We start from the raw sequence: 18,858 nt of genomic DNA, 5'->3' as shown, positions 1-18,858 counted from the left end.
TCAATTAACATAAACTAGACAGTCCCTCAAAAGTGTGTCCAGAGGTTCATCTCCTAGGTGACTCCAGATACAAAAGATAACCATCACATCTGGGATGCAATGGGGCGGAAGGGAAACATGAGAGAAAAGAATGGGCTAGGGAACAGTGTGAGTACATCATGTGAATGGTTTTCTCTGTTTCCTCAGGACACTAGAATTTATACTATATTTAACATTGTGAGAAAGTCACAGAAAGAAAATAATCTACTGTGGTTGAGCCAGGGCATTAGAAAAAGTTTGGAAGGTTGGGCACCTACTAAGTGCCATGCAGGGCTATGAGGTACCCTGTAGCTGAGCTATTGGAGAGTGAAATTGAGTGGAAGCCTTGACCTGAGTCAGCTCTTCCCCTCTACCAAGGAACTAACCCTCTCCACTCTCCTCTGCAACTAATTGTCTCAAAGGTCATACTTCATCAATGTCCATGAAGGTCTGGAACCATTAACCCTTTCAGACACTGACTTCTCTGTGGACTTAGAAATTCTGATTTGAATATGTTCCTTACAAAGGTTTTTCAAATAGTTATGCCCCAGTATAATTACATGTTTTGACAAACTTCTGAATATGTTCTCTTTATTGAAGCTCTCTTGAAGAATCATCTTTTTCACCCTCTTTTTCTTTAAATGTCATGGCCAAGAATTATTTCCTGGTGGCTTATCAGGCGAGTTCAGATCACCGGTCCATTTAATGTCGCTTCACTTCACTTTTTGTGCCAGGGACAAGGTTCAGTAAGAGCACACCATGGCAGCCCCTCCCTGTCCAGTTGGCTGATTACTCTTTCATGGCCAGACAGCAGGATACTAGGGGGCGTGTAATAGCAAAGCAACGCACTCTTCCACTAACAAGGAAGGGATCTTAATCCAAAAAGAACAAATAGGTCTCAGTCATGAAATGCATGAAGCTGAGACTCCAACTTGTGAAAGCCATATTTGTCTGTAGGTGGTCCAAAAGATCTGAAGGTCAGCTCACCCGAAATACTGTACTGGCTAGATTTGGGTCAACTTGACACAATCTGGAGTTATTACACAGAAAGGAGCCTCTGTTGGGTAAATATCTCCATGAGATCCAGCTGTAAGGCATTTTCTCAACTATTGATCAAGGCGGGAGGGCTCAGCACATTGTGGGCGGTGCCATCCCTGGGCTGGTAAACCTGGGTTTTATAAGAAAGCAAGTAGAACAAGCCATGGGAAGCAAGCCAGTAAGTGACATCCCTCCATGGCCTCTGCACCAGATCCTGCTTCCTGACCTGCTTGAGTTCCAGTCCTGACTTCCTCTGGTGATAAACAGCAATGTGGAAGTGTAAGCTGAATAAACCCTTTCCTCTGCCAACTTGCTTCTTGGTCATAATGTTTTGTGCAGGAATAGAAACCCTGACTAAGACAAAGACTACGGAGGTCAATATAAAATTGTGTTTTTCGGGGCCATTTTTCCACTGCCTTTCAATAAATAATCTTTCCTCACAAAGCCTTTGCATTGTCACCTACACTTTTCAATGTTCCCTTAGCCCAGGATTCTAATCCTGGCCATTGGACTTTCTCAGGCTATGTGCCTCACTGACCATAACCTGTGAGCCCATGTCAGGTCCCACTGTAGCCATCACACTTTAAACCATTTCAGTTCCCTTGGGATATGGCAGAAAGACCAATAATAGGGATAAAGTCTGTACATTTGCTCTATAGTCTGTGTGAAGGTCTCCTAAACGTATGCACCTGACACACATATGCTTAGATACCTGGTCTTCCGTGCCTTGCCCCTGAACTAATTAACTGTCTTATGCAGAGATACACTTTTCAGTTTATCAACTCTGACTTGCCACTCCCTTTAAGTATGCATATATGTGTGTGTGTGTGCTTTACATATATATATATATATAATTTTTAATATATCTCACATAAATATCATATATAAAATATAAAAACATATATATATATATATATATATATATATATATATATATATATATATATACTAAAATTGAGGCTCCCTTTGTGCTTTCATTGTACTTGAGCCAAGAAACACTCAGATAAAAGTCATGTATACCCTGGTCAGCCCTCTCATCTTTCTCTTACTCATGAGTTTTAGATCAGCAGTTTGTGCTTTGCTGTCTAGTATATCTTCCAGAAGCTCTGACTGCTCTCGTGTCTGGAACTGTAGCTCCTCATTTTACCCATGATAAGATCTCAGGTTGCTTCTCAGTCACATTAGAAAGACAAAAAAGCCAAGTAAAGAAAGGAAGCCTGTTTGAGAATAAAGCTATCAGCTTGAACTCAAGAGGAACACTGATGTGTACTTACAGACACCAAGCAAAGCTATACATGATTTCCTTCATACCAAGACCATTTAGACACTGCAGCTTCAGAACATGCATGCCGTGTTAAACAGCACAAGGCAAGAATGCATGCCTGTGAACAGTCTGCTCTACCACTGACCTGCACCCACAGACACAAGGCAAGAATGCATGCCTGTGAACAGTCTGCTCTACCACTGAGCTGCACCCACAGACAAAATGCTGCTTTGACTAAGATAGTGGACTGCTGCTACAGAAACAATAGAGACATCATGGTGAATAGAAATTGAAAAAGTGAACAGAAGCATATAAAGAATCTCTTAAAATAGGTACCTGTGAGTGTTAGAGAGCTGAGGTTTATTCATAAGCAGTGCTCGGAACGCTGATCCACATTTGGCATTTAGATTTAATTCAATAAAAAGGCCTACCTCACTCCTCATTTCATGTTCAACTCCAATGCTTCATAAAAATATGATAACATAGCATTAACTACAAAATCATTGACATCCCCTCCCCCTCCCTAATACACACAGCCCACACTTACAAAGATATGATGACAAAAATAGATTTTGCCTACTTGTTTCACTATTGTTTCCTCAGAACCCATAATAGTACGTCATAAAGTCATATTTTCAAAACAGAATTGAAAAGAAGTGAAATGCATTAGGGCTGTAGCCACCTCAGTAATAGGTCACTAACCTTTGCATGAGTCCTGGGTCCAGTCTTCAGTGCTGCAAAGACTCAAGCAACAACCACAAAACCTCGACCATGTAGCCTGCTTATCCCAGGGAATGTTGCCTGGAGTTGGGAACGTGGCTCAGTAAGTAACAGATGCTTGACTGGTAAGCATGAGATCTGAATGCAGTTCCTCAAAAGGCTCTTGGTGCCCTGTGTGGGGTCATACATCTTTAATCACAGTGACCTCACAGAACCTCCTCAAGCTAGTCAGCCACATACAACATGAACAGTAACCAAAGACTCTGTCTCTATGCAAGAAGGGACATGAGGGCTGATTGCTAAGGATCTCCTCTAACTTCAGTAGACATATTGAAGTAAGACTCACCCTCACTCGTCTACATTCATTCAACACCACACAGGTAGATTTCTTTATTTGCTTCTCTAGTTCTCTGGCAAGATCATATTATAGAAGGGGGATCAGTGTATTCCTATAACTGTCAACAATTATATATGGTAAGAACCGTACATTATAATTTTTACTCCCATGGTTGAATTGGGATAAAAAACTCAAATATGAGAACATAGAAGGCACTGCTGACATATCCCAGATAATAGAGCAGTGTGTGTGAGTGTGTGTGTGTGTGTGTGTATGTGTGTGTGTGTGTGTGTGTGTGTGTGTGTGTGTGTGTGTGACTCATACACAGATGCATTCTTGCATTCAATTTTTCATGTGTCTATGTTTCTAAGTCATGCACTTCACAGACCTTGGGTTCAGACTCCATCTTAGAGAATCTGGCTTAAGGATGAACTCGAGTTAACTAACAAGCTGGCACCTAGCGCCAGTTCCCAGGTTACTGCCCCCAAAAAACTGTGCCTCTAGGTTACAAGCCCACCCCTGCCACTTCACTTCCTAACAACCACCAATCAGAAAAAAAAACAGAAGTTAACTTTATGGTTTGGCTTCCAGCACCAGCCAATTATATTAAAGGGCAACAACATTCCTTAATAGTCCGCTCCCCCCAAACATATGTGTGTTAGGCTAGAAACCTCGCTTGCTTGCTGGACATTTTCTATAAAATTTTGTCCCACTGAGAGCTCAGGGATTCACCCTCCAGTTCTGCTGCAACAGAGATGGCAGTGTGGCCCTCACTCTTGGTAGTAACAAAGAGACCCTAGTGTGATCGCATCGGAATCAGCTCCTCGGTGGTCTTTAGGGACTTGTGAATGCTGAACAGGCACAATCACAGCACTTGTGGACGTCTTGTAGGAGTCAGCTCTCTCCTTCAGCATAGGGGTTCCAGACCAGAGACCAATCCTCACACTCAGTAGCAAGCACCTGCACCCACTACGATATTTCACCAGCCCCAGAATCTCCAAGATTTACAAGTCATCCAAATAGGACAGAGAATGTTAGAGAAGTGGAAGGGGACATGTGAGAGTAGAGGGGGGACAAGAAGTAGGAGTAGGAATTGAATATGGTCAACCTCCTGATATAAATACATAGTTTCACAATGAACCCCATTATTTTGTACCATTAATGCAAACTGGTTTTTAAAAAGAAAGGTGTGCCACCTATCTTTAACAATTCAAGAAGCTAATTATCTTCCCATCTCTGCAGACTCATGTAAATCAAATTTAAGTATGGAGTGTAAAAGTAGCTTTTATCCAACTGATGCAATTATATTATCAGAGAATTGCTGCTGAATTAACTCAACTTTTCTAGTTCTTTCTAGAGTCTGTGTGTCTGGTTTGACTCACCTGGTCTAACTCAAACTCTTCTCCAAGCTGACTGACTCAGTCTGCCTTCTCTCGGCTTCTCACTGAATTGATCTCTGTGGCCTCAAATTGACTTGGGCTAGTCTTTCTAATACTGTGTCTCCTTATTCTCTGGCTTCAATTGCTTCTGCTGACCTGTACTGAACCGCATGAACTCAGGAATAAACTGCATTCTCTATACTGACTTCCAACTCAACTAAACTACACTCCCTTACCTGAACACAACTGCCCTGCCCTTCCTCAATTAGACAGCACTTTCAAACATAGCTGCTTCCTTCTACACACTAATTTTACCTTCTTTGTTTGGGATCAAGTTATATCCCAGCCACCAATATTCAAGGTGTGTCATTTCAGCCAGATTGTGCACACCTAGAAAGTCTTCAGATGTGATCCCTTGCCAGAGCAGCCTTGTTGCTGGATTAAAGTTTCTCTGAAATGAAAAAGCCAAGTTTTCAGTTTTATTCTTGTGATGAATGGTGGCAAATAATTTAAGAAAATATAACCAATAGATTTCCCAGTGCAAGTTGTGACACAGCGATAACTCTCCGGAAACAATTTATTAGGTCACTTAGTTTTTTAAACAAGAGGAGCTAAGGAGATGAGTCAGGGGGAACGGTCTTAGCTGTGGAACTGTGAGAGCCTGAGTTCAATCTCATCACCCCCACAATAGCCCAGGACAGTACTGCAAACCTCTAAATGCAGTGTTGGAGAGGCAAAGACAGGAGGATGCCTGGAGCGTAGGGACTAACTGGTTAAGCTGACTCAGCAAGGTCAAGGTTCTGTGAGACCTTGTCTCAAAAAATAAAATGGAGCACAATTGAGAAATATTTTTTATGCTTATGTTTGGCATCCACATGCACACAAACATGCCTATACATACATGAACTTACATGCATAATCACTCATGCGAACATAAAGGCTCTGAGTTTGAAAAGTTAACATAAAATGAGTCCTCTGCTTTGTCTGTCACTTGTTCCTATTAAAATGTGGTATTTTGTGAAATAATTAACAATAATTAACAACAGAGCATTAGTAGTAACAAAAATGTTTGTGTTCCCCATGGGAAATCCTAATACTGTTATTCTCTCTCTCTCTCTCTCTCTCTCTCTCTCTCTCTCTCTCTCTCTCTCTCTCTCTCTCTCTCTCTCAAAATCTTTGTTATTTCTTTATTTAATGTAGGTGAGTACGCTGTTACTCTCTTCAGATACACCAGAAAAGGGTATCAAATCCCATTACAGATGGCTGTGAGCCACCATGTGGTTGCGGGAATTGAACTCAGAACCTCTGGAAGAGCAGTCAGTGCTATTAACCATGAGCCACCTCTTCAGTGTCTACCATGGTTATTAAACTACCCCCACAGCTCTTATCTTTATCCCATAGATTCATGCATCTTTCAGACATAATCAGAGACATTTAGGGGTTTATTCATTCATATTTTTGTTGTTTTGTTTTGTTTTGTTTTTTCAATGGATGAAGATTAATACAGAGACCCACAACTGACCAATGTACAGAGAAGAATCATGCAGTACTCAGCTCTGACTTGGAAATGTATATCACAGGCCTCCTCTAAAGGCTCAGAGATCAATGAGAAAAATGAATAGAAATAGTATAAGAGCCAGAGAGAGTAGATGACTACAAGAACAGGACAAAGCCACCAAGATCTCAGCACTGGGTTGGTTTATGAAGTCCCATTCCTAGCTGAGGACTTATTGACAATTAATGGTTGCTGGGGGAGGGAAAGTTAGTTTACTTAGGTTGCTACCCATGCTCTAATAGGTGATCCTGCACCCATTCACATGCAGGCACAGAGTAGAAGTAGAGGCAGGAGTCAGGGGATAAATGAATCAAAATATTATGTATTTTTATTGTGATGAAAATAAGGAAGAAATAAAACATCACTTATAGATAACAAAATTGTTTCTGTAGAAAGAAATCCCAAAAGAAAAATGAAGGTACATGGTTGTGTGTACATGTATATACATGATATATACATATGTATATGATTTATATGTTTATATTTGTGTATGTGTATGTGTATATATGCGTGCAAATATGTAATGTGTGTACATATATGTGTGTATATGTATATATGTATGTGTATATATATGTGTGTATATGTATATGTGTGTATATGTATATGTGTGTATGTATGTGTGTATGTGTATGTGCATATGTATGTATGTGTGTATGTATATGTATATACATGCATATGTACATAATCTATTCTGATGAGTGGGGACAGATAAAGGGTCAGAACCATATAATCCTGCACTCCTCTGGCACAAATATGCTATCAAACAATTTTTAAGCTAAATTTTTAAGTTTTACTTGGAAATTATTCGAACCCTAAAAATCTGTGCAAAACCATAAAGAAAAATGCCCTAGATTTCCCTTCCCACACAGAGCTATCATGCAACAAGAAGGAGAAGCAAGAAACTCTATCGACTGCTCACTCTGCTGTTACCCCACTGAGCTCCTCCTGGGCCTTCCTGGGTTTGTTATGCTTTGAAATATGGAGCATTAATGACCTTTCGAAAGTGCCAACACATGCCGGGAGTTGGCTACTTGCTTTGCTCACTATTAAAAAAGGGTGTTAATAGGCTTCAAAGGGGGGCCCTAGTAAGGAGAAACAGTACTTTCAGTCTTTATTAACTGGTTGCTATCTTGTAGGGGGGCTCCAAAGTAGTGAGCCCTCTATTTGCAGAAAGGCTAAGTCAAGAACAAGGGAGAGAGGCACTAATGGGGTCCTTTTACAATTTGAATTAGATGTGTGACCTTGTAAAACCTGATTAACTATTGTATTTTCATCTCCCCCTGTTGACAATTGGTTTGTTAAGTGGCTTCTCTTAATAGCAAAATGAGTGTCACAGAGAGGGTGCTGCTGGAAGCCAGCCTCTGCAATTTTCCTTGGATAGCAGATCCTTTCCAACTGATTTTGGTTCATAGATTTAAAAAAAAAAAATGATGTAAAATTAGAAACAAACATAGAGGCATTCTGGCTTCTTACAACAGCCCTGTCTCCGCCGTCCTTGTGACTAGTTTTCCAAGAATCTTTTAAAGTGTTTAGCTGACAAGAGTAATAAGATCCTGGGTTATTTTTGTTGTGGTTGTTTTTCCACCTCTCAGAATTGCATTGCAGATAATGTCTGGCTTGATTAACAATTAACTCCAAATTGCTGAGCTACAACATTAGTACAGCTACAATACAGCTGAGCTTGCCCTGCCTCCCCCACATCTCTGAGAAATGGGGCATCAGACATTGAGTTGATCCATCTATTCAACACCATCCTTCTCTCCAAGGTGATAGTTTGGGGGATGAAAATATTAATTCTCAACTATAGACACATGAGTTCACTTTCCATCACATTTATCTTGTGATGTATTTAACACTAAAGTTGCCTTTTTTTTTTTCCTAAGCCAGATTCTCAGTGCTTATTTGGAGGGTATTTCCCAGCTCAATTCCAGTCAGGACCAGAACTGGAGGCACTAAAATATCCTGGGAAAAACTAGTCTCCTGCTACATCTGGTCAAGACTGGTAATAGTACATTAGATATCTCACTAGAGAGTGTGTTCCCATGACAAATGTAACCCAGAAAAGTGTTGGAGCCAGTTGGACCAACGGAAGCCAGTGCTACCCCATTTGACCCCGGGAAGGTAGAAGTTAGAGCTGCAGGGGGAAACTGACTCTATCCTCCATACAGAGCTTTATATGGGGAGAGCCAAGAACATTAGGACAGCCTGGAAGAAAAGGGTGTCCCCAAGAAGCAAGGCACAAGCAATGATCCTTAATCTGACTTGGTGGAAGGGTCAGGAAAGAAAGCCACTTTTCCACACTTCTCTAGGTTGCTTGGACACTTAATTACTACACTTAAGACCTGGGATAGAGAAGAAAGAATACGGAGGCATCTGGAAGATCTACTACAGGTACTTGAAGCCTCTGGAATGCAGTTTCACAGAAAGTTTAAAAAAATTATGGGAGGAGAGAAGACAGTTTGCCAATAAAGCACTTGAATGGCAAAAGTAGAGACCTAAATTTGAATCATCAGAACACAAGTTAACCCCTGGAGATGCTAGTTTCCATATGTGATTCTGGGACTCCTTCCCTGAGACAGCAGAACCCCTTAGAGTTTGAAGTCTAAATGGCAAACGAAAGAGAAACCCTTTCTCAAAAATATGTGGGTGATAGGAGGCGTGGTTAGGACTTAGACCTAGAGTTGTTTTCTGACCTCTAGGTATGTGCCACAGCTGTGACAGGCACCGCACCTGTGCTCCAACGCACAGGCGCATGCACAGTGTAAGGCTGAGATTAAGACAAAAGGAAGCACATAGTTTCCTTTCCAGACACAGTGCCTGACTCTGAATAAATAACACCAATGGGTGCATTGAACTCCAGCCTTCTTATGAATTTTTACAGTGAAACAATACCTCCCCCCAAACATTCCCATGTTCTGACATCTGACGTCCATAGTGGGAAACCAGCTGGCTTGGTGAAATGGAAACAATCATATAAGACACACTTTATAGTTTGCAGGGACACTGTGCTAGGGGCCTACTGGGTTTCCATCTCATTCCTGCCTCCTACTCAGTCAATGAACTGAACCTCAGGGAAGTGAGCAATTGTCATAAATTACATATCTCAGGGACATAGATCAATATGAACTAAGCTTAGTGGTCTTGGCATATTTCACATGACCTGTCTGGAGAACTGTAAAGAAAAGGGGTGTTTTTATTTTGTTTATTATTATCATTATTATTATTATTATTATTATTATTATTATCATCATCATTATCATTATCATTATCATTATCATTATTATTAGACATTTTCTTTACTTACATTATCCTCTTTCCCAGTTTCCCCTCTGGATTCACCCTATCCTATCCCCCTTCCTGCTACCTCCATAAGAGTGCTCCTCCACGCACTCACCAATTTCCTCCTGCCTCCCTGTCCCGGCAGTCCTCTACACTGGGACTTCACAGGACCAAGGGTGTCTCCTCTCACTGATGCCTGATAAAGCCATCCTTTGCAACATATGTGGCTGGAGCCATGGGTGTGTACGCTTTGATTGGTAGCTTAGTCTCTAAGAGCTCTGGGGAGTCTGATTGGTTGATAATGATTCTTCCTATGGAGTTGAAAACCCCTTCAGCTCCTTCAGTCCTTTTTCTAACTTCTTTATTGGGGACCCCGTTTTCAGTCTAACGGTTGGTTGAGAGTGTTTGCCTCTGTATTTGCCAGGCTCTGGCAGAGCCTCTCAGGAGACAGTTATATCAGGCTCCTCTCGTCATGCACTTCTTGGCATCTTCAATATTGTCTGGATTTGGTGATTGTATGTGGGCTGGATCCCTAGGTGGGGCAGTCTCTGTATTTAAAAAAAAAAAAAATATGTGCCCAAAAATCTCCAAGTTTTTTGTTGAACCTGAAGATTTCTAGGCAAAATGTGAAACTGGGTCAAGGGGTGGGGAAGACATGAGAAATGATGGAAAGATGATGGTCTTTATGGGCAGTACTTGAACCAATCAGAGAAGACAGAAACACGGCAACATTTACCAGCGGGTGTTCTGCAGGATGCCTTTGTGATCTCCTGGTGGATTTTATGTGTTCTTGGTCTACAGATGACTATTTTAAAATGCCTTTGTCTTTAAGGTTGTTTTATTTTACATGTCAGTCTCACCTAATTAAATCATTCTAAGCTTGAGATTATATAGAAATAGCTTTAAAAAAGACCTCGGGGTAAACAGGTTCTTCTGGATGAAAAATCAAATTTAGCTACCAATAAACTCAATTCAATGAAAAATGGAAACCAGAAACCAGACGCCCTGGTTATGTGGCATGTATGCTAATGTGCCAAGAATATCTGATGCATTAGTGCAAAATATTTGGCATATTTCAGAAGCAAAATCGTGTCTTAGAAATAAATAAGAAAAAAATCAATGAAATAAATGACAACCGGACATTGTTCTTCTTGCAGTCTGCTCTTCAAAGCGTGAGGCCCCTCTGAAGCTTAAGTCATAAGTTAACTGTTAGAGAAACAAAAGCATCAAGTGTAGATGTCCTTCAATTAGAGAAGTCTGGGTATTGTGCTTGTGTCTTTTTGTTTAGAAATCTAAAAGGTAAGAAAACAAGGACATAAAAGAGGATTAGAAGGTATCTGAAAGGAGATGCCAGGAAAGCGAGGCATACATGGGGATATTTTTGCTTCCAGCAACAGACAAGTTCCACACTTTCTCCTAACAACCTTGACCTGCTTTTCCTGGCTCAGCAGAAGCAGCTGTGTCACATCAGCTTAGCATCTGCCTGTCACTCTATCCGTGCAAACCCGACTCCTCCTCCCAGTGTCCTTAGTACTCAGGATAGTGACCTGGTTGACTGAGCAGCCTGGAGTACATGAGAAACAATCCATTCTTAGGGGAAAGTGGGCAGGAACAAGGATGAAGAGCCCACCAGAGCAAGGTCCCTTCATTGTCCAGTGATCACAAGCGGAAAGAGTAATTGTCAGGCAGCACACGGAGCAGGTTTGTTCTCACGTTGCAGAATTAATGGGTTGTTGAATTGTAAAAAGACTACTACATACCTGAATAAATATCTGACGATCTGTCAGTCTCAGAGGGCTTCACTGCCCTGATCACTCTGTATGATATATATATTCCAAACTCCAAATCAGCACATAGAAAGCATGAGATTATATGAGTAGAGGTTTTTTTCTTTTCTTTTTTTTTTTTTTTTTTTTTTTTGAATCTGAAATATACTAGCTATGCAATCTTAAGAAACGTATTCAGATTCGATACTGCCCTTGTGTTCTTGGAAATAAATTGCATGATAAATAGAAAGTTATTGAGTTTACCCAAACTGGTGGTAAGAGTCGGAAATAATCCTATCTACTCAGAAAAGTTAAGGCAGGAGAATTATAAGTCTAAGGCCAGCCTGGTCAACTTGGCTAGACCCTGTCTGAAAATAAAGATAAAAGGACGACTTGGATACAACTGAGTATATCCAAGACACATGTCAGAAAGACAACTAAATCCTGGGAACACACTGGCTGGACAGACAATATGGTGAAATGGTGAACTCCCAGTTCAAAAGAGAGACCCTGTCTCATGGCAGAAAAGCCAAAAGTAATGGAAGCAGATATCCTCTGGCCTCCACATTCTCTCTCCCTCCCTCCCTCCCTCCATCCCACCTTCCCAACATCCCTCCCTCTCTTTCCTTTTCTCCCTCCTTCCCTTCCTCCCTCCCTCTCTCTCCCTTTCTTTCTCTTTCTTCCTTCCTCCATCCCTCTACCTTCCTCCCTCCCTCTCTCTCCCTTTCTTTCTCTTTCTCCCTTCCTCCCTCCCTCTACCTTCCTCCCTGCCTTTCTCTCCCTCGGACTTCTGTCGTTCTGTCCTCTATCCTTCCCTTCCTCTCCCTCTCCATCTTCCCCTCACTCTTTTTTCCTAATGCCCACACATACTCATACAGACACACATTATAAAAAAACATTTTACTGGGAAGATTTAGAGAGCAAAGATGAGGCAAACATTCTATTTTCCTTGCTAATGCAGACTGAAGAGAGTAGAAAAGGGAACGTGGCAATGGCCAGTTGCACATTCATGAAGGGGACACACACATAGAAGAATATGGCCACAGTATCAGTAGGAGCAGATGAGTCTCTGATTAGAACGTTGGCCAAAAAATGTTTCTAAAGATTGATTTACAGAACCTTCATCTCAGAATGGAACACAGTGGTCAAGTGTTCTAAATTGGCATTAAAAGAATAATTCATTTCAGAAATAGTTTCTGAGCAGAAACTTTCTTCTGAGAACTCAGAAGAAAGCAAAGACAGTGTTAAAAGCAGGATGAGTTGGGTACCACTGAGCTCTGCTTTCTCTACTTTTCCTATACATTTATGAAACAACTTGTCAAAAAGAGGCTATCTGAGGTATCTTAAATATACTCATAAGTGAACCACACAAGTCAAAACCAGCCACAATTTAGATACCTTTTTCTTTCCCTTAGACTTTCTAGTGGGGAATAGAAAATTTTATGGGCTCACAGAATCACTTGACAAACCTCTATTAACACACTTAAATGGCACTCTACATATATGGGAGACACAGTGTGCCTTGAAATTACTTTGAAACACAAAATAGAATGGCAAGTATGATGATTGCAAATGTTTGTCTTGCTTGTTTTAAAACAATTACCTGTCTATTTAAGATCCATTAGCTTCATATCCATTGCTGATTCACCACCAGAAATCAGTGTGCATTTGTTTTAAGTCAACACTAACACTGTCACACTACCCTGCCCTTTGAGTTTGTGATGGCTAATGTTTTTGCCCACACATGTTCAGGTACAGAGATGTTTGTTCATTCTTCTCGGTTTTCTATGTTTTATTACTCTATCTTACATCACTCTCCTGAATGAATTGCTTAGGACATTTTTAATCTTACAGATAAGCATAGGCAAGACAGCCAATAGGAAGGCATAGAACACAGAGGCTTCCTAGCCAAGGCTTCCTCACAATGTCAACTCCTTTGAAACTCATATCATCAGTAATAAAAATTTTAAAAAATCATAAAAAATAATCCTTTAAAACCAGTCCTGTCAGTGCATCTTGTGCTGTGTGAGAAACACACATTGGAGGCAGGGCAAGGGTCCTGTGCATGTCCTTCTTATCCCCACTACAGTGGTTCCTGAGGTACCTTGGTGTAGTTTGTCCTAAGTGATCCCTACTATGGGACCTATGGCACTAAAGCACTGTCAATGTGCAGTCAGACAAGCATTTAAATATGTGGACCAAGTGCCCATAGCAACTTAGACAGTAAAAAAAAAAAAAATTATGGTATTACCTGTGCAAGTCTGTGTCATGGCAAGAGGTAGCTGAAAAAAACAGCCTGGAGTCTAGAGCCCAGTGAGGAAATTAACAAATATCTGTTGGACTCAATGAATTTCAAGGACATGTATTTCCCATACTGTCAAAAAACCAAAAATATTAGAGCTAATAATAGGAACAGTACGCATGTAGCCAGGAATCGGGGATCCTCCCAAAAAGGGGAGAACAAAGGACACCCAATATTCACAGCTCTGATCATGACAGCAAGAAGAACATCCTTTTGTTTCTTTTTTTTCTTTTGAATAGCAATGTGGAAGCTGAATGTAAAGATCTGTATAAAGATAAAGAAGGGAAATAAGTTCATAAAAAGAAAAAATATAGGAGAGTTGAGACTGTCAATAAAAATGCATCATTCAAAAAAAATGCCACTCTGTGCTGTCATGTGGATGATACTAAAGTTATGTGAGTGTTGGTTTAGGGGCAAACTGGAAATTCTTTTCTCCACCAATGGCTTATGCTCTAGGATGAAAAATCAACAAAGGGAAACTCATGAAATTGCAAAGCTTCTGTAAGGATAAGGACACTGTTAAGAAGACAAAATGGCAGCCAACAGATGGGGAAAGGATCTTTACCAATCCTACATTTGATAGAGGGCTAGTATCCAATATATACAAAGAACTCAGGGAACTAGAGTTCTAGAGAATCAAATAATCCTATTAAAAATGGGATACAGAGCTAAAAAAAAATTGTCAGCTGAGGAATATCAAATAACTGAGAAGCACCTAAAGAAACACTCAACATCCCTAGTCATCAGGGAAATGTAAATCAAGACAACCCTGAGATTCCACCTCACACCTGTCAGAATGTCTAAGATCAAAAACTCAGGTGATAGCAGATGCTGGCAAAGATGTGGAGAAAGAGGAACACTTCTCCACTGTTGGTGGAGTTGTAAGCTGGTACAACCACTCTGGAAATCAGTCTGGTGGTTCCTCAGAAAATTGGACATAGTACTACCTGAAAACCCAGCTATTTCACTCCTGGGCATACACCCCAAAGATGCTCTAACATAAACAAGGAAACATGCTCCATCATGTTTATAGCAGCCTTATTTATAATAGCCAGAAGCTGGAAAAAAACCCAGATGTTTTTCAACAGAGGAATGGATACAGAAGCTGTGGAACATTTACACAATGGAGTACTACACAGCTGCGAAAAACAATGACTTTATGAAATTCATAGGCAGATGGATGGAACTTTAGACTATCATCCTGAGTGAGGTAACCCAGTCACAAAAGAACACAGGGTATGCACTCACTGATAAGCAGACAGTACCCCCAGAAAGCTGTGAATACCCAATAAACAATTCACAAGTATTATGAAGCTCAAAAAGAAGGAGGGCCAAAATACGGATGCCTCATTTCTTCTTAGAAGGGAGAACAGCAGGGAAATGCAAATCAAAACAACCCTGAGATTCCACCTCACACCAGTCAGATTGGCCAAGATCAAAAACTCAGGTGACAGCAGATGCTGGCGAGGAGATAGTTCAAGTGCTTGAATAGCAAGCAGGGGGACCTGAGTTCAATTCCCAGCATCCGTGTAAAAAGCCAGGCTCTATGATATGAGCTCAGTATTGGGGTGGTTGGGACAGGCAGAGAACTAAGGCTCACTCACCAGGTATCTGTTCTTTTGTGGGCTTTAAAGAAAACAGAGGAGTGTAGCATTGGGTGGCTCATCAGGTAAAGGTATAGTGAAAGAGACAGGATGCTTCCTGGTCACACTGAACAAAAAGTTAAGAAACAGAGAGTAAGTAGTAGTAAGAACATGTTAGAAAATGTCAAGTCTTCCCACAATGCCCCAGTGATTATGTTCTTGATCACAGTGATATATCTTAATGTTTCCACAACCTTCTAAACTATTATCAACTGGAGACACAGGATTCAAACTTATGCACCTCGGAGAATATATTACATTCAAACCACATGCCCACCCTGGCTTCCATGGGCTCAAAACCATCTCATGACTCAAAATGCACTCAGTTCAACTTCCAAAGACTACATAGGCTTTAAGAATCAATACTGTCAGAACAACTGGTGAGTGGGAGACATAGGCTGCAGGGGAGCAGAGAGATCTCTGCAGAGTGCACACGGAAAGTTCACCCCTTGCCTTGACCTGCCCTGCCTTGCCCGATCCAGCGACCAGAAACAGAACTTTAAAAATTCTGTTCCCACCCGACGACTCTGAGGCATAGAACAGGGCTCGGCCCATCTGACACCTGGACCAGTAGAGATCCAGGGACACAGACCAGATACAAGGAAAAGGCAAGAACATATCACGGACAACAAAATGGCAAGAGGAAAGAGAAAGAGTATATCCCAAGGAAACCAAGACAATCTAGCAACACCAGAACCCAGCTCTCCCATAACTGCAAACATCAGAATTCCAAACACTCCAAAAAAAGAAAACACAGACGTGAAATCATACCTCAAGATGCTGATAGAGATACTTAAACAAGAAAGGGAGGAAAAGCAAAAAGATTCAGAAGCTTTTAAAGAAGAAACAAGAAAAACACTCAAAGAACTAGAGGAAAACAACCAAAGAAATAAAAGAATGGAAGAGGGAAATTAAAATAGAAATTGACACAATAAAGAAAACACTAAAAGAGATAACCTTAGAGTCAGAACACCAAAAAAAGAAATCAGGAGTCACAGAAGCAAGCATTTCCAATAGATTACAAGAGATCGAAGAGAGAATCTCGGGGGCAGAAGACAACATTGCAAACATAGACAAAACAGCCAGAGAAGATGCAAAAAACAAAAAGCTCCTAACCCAAAATGTCCAGGAAATCCAAGACATAATGAGAAGACCGAACCTAAGGATAATAGGAATAGAAGAGGGAGAAGAGTATCAACTAAGAGGCACAGTAAATATCTTCAACAAAATCATAGAAGAAAACTTCCCTACCCTCAAGAATGAGATGACCACGAGCATAAAAGAAGCCTTCAGAACTCCAAATAGGTTGGACCAGAAAAGAAATACCTCCCAACACATAATAGGAAAAACATCAAGAGCCCAAAGCAAAAAAAGAATACTAAAAGCAGTAAGGAAAAAAGGTCAGGTAACATATAAAGGCAGACCAATCAGAATCACACCCGATTTCTCAACAGAGACTATGAAAGCTAGAAGAGCCTGGACAGACATCATGCACTCCTTAAGAGAGCACAAGTGCCAGCCCAAGCTGCTATACCCAGCAAAACTATCAATCACAATCGATAGAGAGACGAAGATATTTCAAGACAAATCAAAATTCACACAATATCTGACCACAAACCCAGCACTACAATGAATTATAGGTGAAAAACCCAATACAATGAGGGAAAATACAGCCTAGTACAAACAAGAAAACTCCTAAACAAGAAAACTAAAAGAAGAAAAAAACACAGACACAACTCAACCCAAAAAAGCAATAATGGCAGGAAACAGAAACAACTATTCCTTGATATCTATTAACATAAATGGTCTCAACTCCCCAATAAAGAGACATAGACTATCAGACTGGATACATAAACAAAATCCAGACTTTTGCTGCATACAGGAAACTCATCTCAGAGACAGAGACAGACACTATCTCAGAGTAAAAGGGTGGGAAAAAAACTTCCAAGCAAACAGCTCCAAGAAGCAAGCTGGAGTGGCTATTCTAATATCGAATAAAGTAAATTTCCAACCAAAAATTATCAAAAAATATAAGGAAGGACACTTTTTATTCATTACCGGAGAAATCTGTCAGTAGGAACTCTCAATCCTTAACATATATGCTCCAAATAAAAAAGCACCCACATTCATAAAAGAAACCCTACTAAAGCTCAAAAAATACATCTCACCCCACACAATAATAGTGGGAGACTTTAATACCCCACTCTCACCAATGAACAGATCATGGAAACAGAAAGTGAACAAGGACACGGCAAAACTAGCAGAGACTTTGAACCAAATAAAATTAATAGATATATACAGAACATATTATCCCAAAGTAAAAGAATACACCTTCTTCTCACCACCCCATGGTACCTTCTCGAAAATTGACCAGATAATTGGACACAGAACGAGCCTTCATCGATATAAGAAGATGGAAATACTCCCATGCATCCTCTCAGATCACCATGGTCTACGATTGGTCTTTAACAACAACAAAGACAACAAAAAACCCACATACACATGGAAACTAAACAACGCTCTGTTAAATGATAGCAGGGTCAAAGAAGAAATAAAGAAAGAAATTAAGGATTATCTAGAATTTAATGAAAACGAAAACACAACATACCCAAACCTATGGGATGCAATGAAAGCAGTATTGAGAGGAAAACTCATAGCCCTAAGTGCTTCCAAAAAGAAACTGGAGAGAGCCTACATCAGCAACCTGACAGCACAGCTAAAAGCCCTAGAAAAAAAGGAAGCAAAATATACCCAAAAAGAGTAGATGGCAAGAAATAATCAAAATTAGGGCAGAAATAGACCAAATAGAAACAAAAAGAACCATTGGAAAAATCAACAAAACCAAGAGTCGGTTCTTTGAGAAAATCAACAAGATTGATAAACCCCTAGCCAGACTAACTAGAGGGCAAAAAGAGAGTATCAAAATTAACAAAATCAGAAAGGAAAGTGGCAACATAACAACTGTAACTGAGGAAATTTGAGAAATCATCAGATCCTCCTCCAAAACTTATACTCCACAAAATTGAAAAATCTGGAGGAAATGGATGAATTCCTAGACAGATACTAGATCCCAAAGTTAAACCAGGACCAAGTAAACCATCTAAATAACCCTATAACACCTAAAGAAATAGAAGAAGTCATCAAAAGCCTCCCTACCAAAAAAAGCCCAGGTCCAGACGGGTTCAGTGCAGAATTTTATCAGATATTTATTGGGGATATAACACCAATACTCTCCAAACTATTCCAAAAGATAGAAGCAAATGGAATATTACCCAACTCATTTTTTGAGGCTACAATAACCCTCGTACCTAAACCACACAAAGACCCTACAAGGAAAGAGAACTTCAGACCAATCTCAATTATGAACATTGATGCAAAAATACTCAACAAAATCCTTGCAAACCGAATCCAAGAACACATCAAAACCATCATTCATCATGACCAAGTAGGCTTCATCCCTGGGATGCAGGGATGATTTAACATAAGGAAATCCATCAACGTAATCCACCATATAAACAAACTCAAAGATCAAAATCACATGGTCATCTCACTAGGCG

Source organism: Micromys minutus, assembly GCF_963924665.1.
Source record: "Micromys minutus genome assembly, chromosome: 5".
Classification (NCBI taxonomy): domain Eukaryota; kingdom Metazoa; phylum Chordata; class Mammalia; order Rodentia; family Muridae; genus Micromys; species Micromys minutus.
This window is presented reverse-complemented; position numbering follows the sequence as displayed.